Raw genomic sequence first — 7,112 nt, forward strand, 5'->3', positions numbered from 1 at the left:
GAGGGGCTTGAGGCTGCCTCTCAGGGCTCAAGTCCATGCCTGGCACTCTGTGGCCAGCATCTGTGACCAAGCATGTGAGCACACACATGTCCAGTCCCATACAAAGGTGCCCTTCCTGGGAGAAGGTCACTCTCACCCCAGATGACTTTCCTCCACTGGCCTGACTTTGAAATTAGTAGCCATCACGATGTTTAACAATCAGAGTCATTAAGCAAGGAATTGGGGAGGGGTTTGTATATATTTACTTGTATAACCTAAGTACTGAGTTAGACATTTTACATATAGTTTTTTATTTAATTTTCCAAATGCTCTGAGGAAGACAACACAATTCTGTGGAGTTAGAGAAACTGAGGTCAGAGGGGTTAAGGACTTTCCCAAAGTTGCAGAGCTGATTGTGGTGGGGCTCAGACTCCAGCCCAAGTCTCTGTGACCCCAGGATGGACTGAACTCTACATACAGAGGAGTATCATCACCTTACCTGAATTTAAAAAAAAAAAAAGACTTTATTTTGTATAGCAGTTATACATTTACAGCAAAACTGAGCATAAAGTGCAGAGTTTTTCCCATGTGCCCCTTATCCACCCTCACCTACACTCTCCTCAACTTAGATGGACCAGAATGGTATATTTGTTACCACTGATGAACCTACACTGACATATCATAATCCCCAAAGTCCAGTTTACATCACAGTTCACTCTTGGCGATGCACATTCTGTGGGTTTGGACAAATGTATGATGACATGTATACATCACTGGATATCATAGAGTAGGTTCACTGTCCTAAAAATCCTCTGTGCTCCCCCAATTCATCCCTCCCTCCCTTCTAACCCTTTGCAAGCACTCACATTTTTACTGTCTTCATAGCTTTGTCTTTTCCAGAATGTCATATAATTGGAATCACACAGTATGTAGCCTTTGCAGGTTGGCTCCTTTGACTTAGTGATGTGCATTTACTGTTCTTCTGTGTCTTTTCATGGCTCTCTCTATTTATTGTTGGTGCTGAATAATATTCCATTGTCTGGAAGTACCACCATTTATCTGTCCATTCACCCGTTGAATCACCTAGCTTTTAAAATTTCATTCTGTGTGTGCGTGCTTAGTCGCTCAAACTCTTTGCAACCCTTTGGACTATAGCCCGCCAGGCTCCTCTGTCCATGGGATTCTCCAGGCAAGAATACTGCAGAGGGTTGCCATTTGCTTCTCCACGGGATCATCCTGACCTAAAAATCAAACCCGAGTCTCCTGTGTCTCCTGCACTGGAGGCAGATTCTTTACCCGCTGAACCATTCATTCTGCTGTGGTTCACATTAAAAACAGAGACAGCCACAGGAACTGGCCTTGTCTCCCAGACCTCATACCTGCCTCCTCACTACTGCCACCCACATGCACCCGTCAGGGGGTGCCACTTTGGTCCCCCTTGCTATGCATCATTTCGCAGCCTGGGAACCAGCTATTCCTCCAGAACAAGCACTAAGGCAATCTGAGGAGCGCTCATACATGCACATGGCCAAACCATCTCACATTCCCTTCTTCCTTCAGCCCAATGTTTATCCTCCAGCCCCCAAAACAGTCATTCCTAACATGTCTCACCAGTTACCAAACGGGTTTTCTTTTCTTTTTTTAATTCCAACCATCCAACCACTCAAAAGTATTTACTGAGCACCTCTTATATGTCGGTCTTAGATGGAAAGTCTCTAGAGGACACTGAACGTGATTTATGTAAATTTGCATGCAGTCACACCTATCACAGCACCCCACTCCATGAACAAAGACTTTTTGCTGGGGTGTGTTTGTGTGTGTGAGTGTGGAGACAAAAACAAAAGCAAACACAGTGACTAAAAATAAGCCTGTGAGACCATCTGAATTAGCATCATCCAATTATAATATAATTATATTGATTACATTTGACATTATAATAAAAAATTATTGTTATATTCATAATAAAAGCCCTTACATAACACTTTCTATGTTTTGGTGTGTTTTTGTTGTTTAGTCGCTAAGTCGTGGCCAATTCATTTGTGGCCCCCATGGACTGTAGCCCGCCAGGCAAATCCATGAGATTTCCCAGACGAGAGTACTGGAGTGGGTTGCCATTTCCTTCTCCAAGGGGTCTTCCCGACCCACAGATTGAACCCATGTCTCCTGCATTGGCAGGCGGATTCTTTACCACTGAACCACCAGGGAAGCCCTCTAGTACTTTTACATAGATGGTAAACCTCCTTGTTGCCTGAAAACGCTGTACAAGCGGAAATAAAAATAGATTAAAGAAAGTTTCAAATAAATTCCTGGAGGGCAGATCTACAACACGTTAGTAAAGTGGAGTTAGGAATAACCAGATGCATCCTTAACCAACGAGGATGACATCACGAAGGCCAAGTGCCATAATCCCGCCCAACCATCTTAGTGGCTCCACTGGAGGCTGGTGCTCAAGGGAGGCAGAGCTCAGGGTAAACCCTGCAGCCACTGCTAAGGGGTCATCGAGGACCCGGGTGTACCGAGCCCGCTGGGCTTCCGCTGTGCTGGGAGCCTGCAGGCGGCTCCCTACACCACTACCCCACTTCTGTGCCGTTCTCTGTTTCTCCCCCACAAAGAAGTGCTTTGCTTTGTATCATCCAGTGAGTCACCGGCACAGTTGGGAACAGACCCAGGACCCCTGCTCCTTTCTTTGCTGGGGCTGTCTGCTGGAGATCACACTCCTTCCAGGTTAATGGCCAATTACACTGATGGTTCTTAACAACATTTAATGGGGTTTGGGGGCATAGGAAAATGATGGGAAGTGAAGGCTGGGAGATAAAATAATCAAAACCTGAAATGACACACAACATCTCGATTACCGAAGGTTTAAAAGTGGCAGTCCAACTCACTGTTGTTCTCATTCCACTGGGAATCGCGCCTAAGTTGGCTCCGATGGTAAAGAATCTGCCTGCAGTGCGGGAGACCCAGGTGTGATCCCTGGGTCCGGAAGGTCCCCATGCACATTTATGTTCACCGTTTCACCTGAGACTCCTAACAGAGGCGTGAACCTTGAAAGAAGCAGTGAGCTGCTTATCAAGTGACTAGGACTCTCTACATAACAGGCCATGTGACCCCGGGCAGGTCACTTCACCCAGGCCTCAGTTCCCTAGCTGTAAAACAGGGGCTGGCCTGGTTGGCCTGAAGGTCCCCTACCGCTCTAAGCTTCCACATCTGCGTGTCCAGCCCCAGTACAGAGGGAGAGCCGCTGGCCACAGCTGAGGCTGCCTGAGGTTTTCTCCATCTTCTCCCAAGGCTGCCATGGGAGACACACAAGGTGTTCGGTCAGAGGCGCCAGAAAACCCGGAGAACAGGAAGAGCAGTGGGCAGTGACTTCATCAGCCTGATGGAGGGGCCAGGAGCAGGGCACTCAAAGAAGAGAGCTGGGTGGTGGGGGGAGACTGGGTATGAGGGGAGAGGGGTCAGTTCTAAACGTCTCTGGGGGGTGAGCCGGGGGAGGAAGGTACCCCTGACAGACCTGGCAGGTGTGCCCTGAGGATGGGCTTGTGACGCTCAGCCAACGACCAGTAACGACCGTCAGAAGAGACCAGTGACACCGCTCACCGCCCGCCTCCACTTCCAGTATACAGGCGCAGCGTTTTGCTCAAAACTGTACGAAGCTCTTGTCTCATTTCGTCTTGGCATGACGATGCTGTTTCAGTAGGAAATCGCTGCTTTACAGAGAGGAGATTATGATGCAGGAGAAACAAGGTATTTCTTCAGCATTGGGGCAGAACCGGACGCTGTTGTGCCGGACCAGGACGCATTAAGCGGGATGCCCTCTCTAGTTTCCAGAGATAAAACCGAGCCAAGGGTAGGCGTGGCAGGGCTGGGACGCGGGTGTGGTGAGTGAGGTGCCTAGAGTGCAAACCTCAAGGAGGTGCCCGCTCTCAGGGCCCCGCAAGTACAGGAAGGACACCCGAGAGGAAGCGCCTCTTCACTCACCTACCCTCATCCGGGTCAGGCCCTGAGGTCTCGCCCTCCTGTATCCGCAGGCTGAGGTTACTTGTGGGTTACCTGTTCAGGGGCACTGGAATTGCGTTAAAGGGAAAAACTACTCTCCAGGACTCAGTACACCCAGAATAAAACATACGTATCACAGCCCACCTTCATCACCAAAAACACTGACTTAGAGTCCAGCTGACTTGGGAGTGACTTTCAGGTTGCTGTTCCTTAAGCTGTGTAACCTAGAGAAACATGCTTAATCCTGTGCCCGGATTTCCTCCCTCATCCGTAAAATGGGGACAATAACCACCACCTCAGAGAGAAGAGAGAGTTAAAAAGAGCCGAGGGAGGATTACGAACAAACCTGCCACACACCTCAGTGGACTGTTAGTCCCCGGTGAGATTGTGATCGAGCTCAATGGCGAAGAACGGGACGGGATTCCGGCCTCCGGGAACGTCCACAGGCAACATTAGCCTAAAAGGAGGGGTAGATACCAGTTCACAAAGTTCATATAGAGTTTTTTGTTCCAGGTCACACACCTAACAAGAGAATTTGGACACAGTCAAAAAATACTGATAAAAGAGCCAAGGTGGCCCAAGTTGATGAGTTATAGACAGACATTCAGACCACAGCCCTTCTCTGTCAGCAGAGGTGTAAGTGAAGGGGTAGGCAGTGACGAGCCATGGAAAGTTCCTGACTTTGGGGTCAAGAGCAGATTCTGGTTAATCAAGGAGGACTTCCAGGAGGAGGTTCTGGGGCTTCTGGGCGCCTCCAATGAGGCTCAGTTGCTTTCCTTTTTTTCATTCCTATCTCAGCAATCACCTTCTCTCCGGTCAAAGGGATATAAAACGGGCTCCGACTCTACGGGTGGGTGAGCGGGGTCATTGCCCCACATCTTTCACGATCCGAGGCCTGGTCCCTTTAAGGCATCGAAACTCAGTGAACATTCTAGGCCGGCCCCGCGGCCTTCCCGAGGCGCGCTGACGTCACCCTTCGGGGAAGCGGCTGACGTCAGCGCGTCCTCTGCGGGTGGGGGCGGGGCCGTGACTCACTCGGGCCGCGCCCCTGGCCCCAGTGCGCCGGGTGCACGTGAGCGCGCCCCGCGCTCGCCTAATTTTAGCTCCGGCAGCCCCCGTGGGGTCGGGTGAGGTTAAGGCCGGCAAAGGGGACGCGGGGGCCGGGGGCGCGGTTCTGTCGGTCCCTTGCTGGCCCGCCGTCGATTCTTCTGGAGGATGGGTCCCGGCCCGAGTTGCTGGAGTGCTGGCGATTGCAAGCCCAGTCCTGAGCTTGGCGTAGGCGCTCAATAAACAGAATCGGGGTTCCCTCCTGGATGCGACGCGGGACTTCCCAGAGAGGGCCAGGGTTCTGGAAGGTTACCTGGGGACTGAAGTCAGAGCAGGAGCAGGGCTCGGGCGTCAGCCCTCGGTGACCTCCCTGGGCGATCGCCTGGCCTCTCTGAGTGGACCCCGGGCTTGGCCGGTGTGGCCAACAGCTGGTGGCGGTGGTGGGGTGGGCAGGGTTCAGGAAAGGCGGCCGGGACCCTCAGGGAGCAGCCGCGCCGGAGTCAGTGACAGCGGTAGGGACGGTGCCCTCAGTGGTGTGGTGGCCATCCAGGGATCGGGCTAAGTACAGAGGCCTCAAGTTGAGGAGGCATCGGAGATGCTCAAAAACCCAGATGATCCATCCCGAGCCCCGGGAGTACCCAGGTGACCTTGCTGGAATCAGGTGAAAGCTTCATTTTAAAGAAAGTGCCCGACACCTTGTGAAATTGATACTCTCGTGTTCTTTGGGAGGTGGGGGACCGACGTGAGGGACTTGAGTTTGAGTAAGTTCCAGGAGTTGGTGATGGACAGGGAAGCCTGGCGTGCTGCAGTCCATTGGGTTGCAAAGAGTCGGACACGATTGAGGGGCTGAACTGAACTGGGGGTAGTTCTGGAAAGAGGCTCTGTCATCATCAAGTGAACAGCAATTTTGACTTTACCTGGTCTGCTGTTCCTCAGTGGACCTGCATTCTTGTTGGCGTGGCATCCTCAGATTTCACAGGGATTGTCTCTTGTTCATTCGCCAAGTTGTGTCTGACTCTTTGAGACCCTGTGGACTGCAGCACGCCAGGCTTCCCTGCGTCCTCCACCATCTCCTGGAGTTTGTAGGCAGCTTGTAAAACTATTTAAGGTTCCTTTGACCTTGTTAGGTGAAGGATCTTAGATGTTACAAAAGAATATTAAATAGAATGATAAACTGAGAATGTCAAATGGTGGTAGGGGAACTTTTTCTAATTGTTGGATCATTCGAATTTACATATCAAGTTGTTAAATGCTATAACCTTAAAAAAAAAACTTTGCATATGTCCTTTTCTTAGAAAGAAATGGTGGAAAGTTAGTTGTGGAATAAAAGTAGCCTTGAGGATTGTAACATGAATGAATGACAAATTTGTAAATCAGATACGTAATTTTCATTTTTTTCCCCAAGAAATACCACTTTGGCTTTGGTAAATTGGAGATTTTTTCAGATATAAATATGGAAACTGCAAGAGTGTTTATTCCCCATTCACTATCCATCTTAACAGTTTAGAAAGGACTAGCGGCTTACAGTCTTCACAACTGAATACATCCAGAGGTATGCATAGTGTTTTATATTGTTCTTCTAGCAACAGAAGGTTCTTTGTCCTAATTTTGGGCGGTTGCTACCACATATTCCTCAATGGTGCCTATTTGGGACTTCAATTGAGCAGGTGTCAGTGTTGATGAATCATGGTCTCAGACTGAGCTAATTTCCCTTTGTGTGAGGTTATTGTTGTGTGTGTATATAACATATAAGAACCTGAACGTCAAGTTTTTCACGTTCAGAAGTTAAGGTTTTTAGTCCAGAAACTGAGTTCTTGCTTTAAAAATACTTCACCTTGAAATGGGCCATGTGCATCCTGAAGACGGGTTTAGCGTTTCTGTGAGGTCTTCCCTGCCCCCACGTGTCCCTGCTTTCTTTGAGTCATCTGCTCTTCAGGTGTTCCCTGTGCCCTGATTATTCACTTACTGGTTTGTTTCTCCTGCTAGACTAAACTCTTGGGTCCAATGAACTAGTGTCTCTTTGTATCTCTGGCATCTAGAATAGGGCTGGCATGTAGTAAGAGCCACATTGGTGGTGTTTTGTTTCATTG

General features: G+C 49.5%; 1 long non-coding RNA gene across 1 annotated transcript; it reads right to left on the bottom strand.

The window, feature by feature from the left end:
- Window positions 1-314: 314 nt before the first annotated feature.
- On the bottom strand, window positions 315-4,877 carry LOC133069681 (uncharacterized). The gene is made up of 7 exons (XR_009695925.1): window positions 4,333-4,877; window positions 4,120-4,199; window positions 3,958-4,029; window positions 3,491-3,683; window positions 2,835-3,395; window positions 846-1,220; window positions 315-478 (listed from the first exon to the last, which is right to left on the bottom strand). It is a non-coding gene; the product is annotated as an uncharacterized LOC133069681 (long non-coding RNA).
- Between the last annotated feature and the right edge of the window lie 2,235 nt (window positions 4,878-7,112).

Source organism: Dama dama, chromosome 14, assembly GCF_033118175.1.
Source record: "Dama dama isolate Ldn47 chromosome 14, ASM3311817v1, whole genome shotgun sequence".
Taxonomy (NCBI): Eukaryota; Metazoa; Chordata; class Mammalia; order Artiodactyla; family Cervidae; genus Dama; species Dama dama.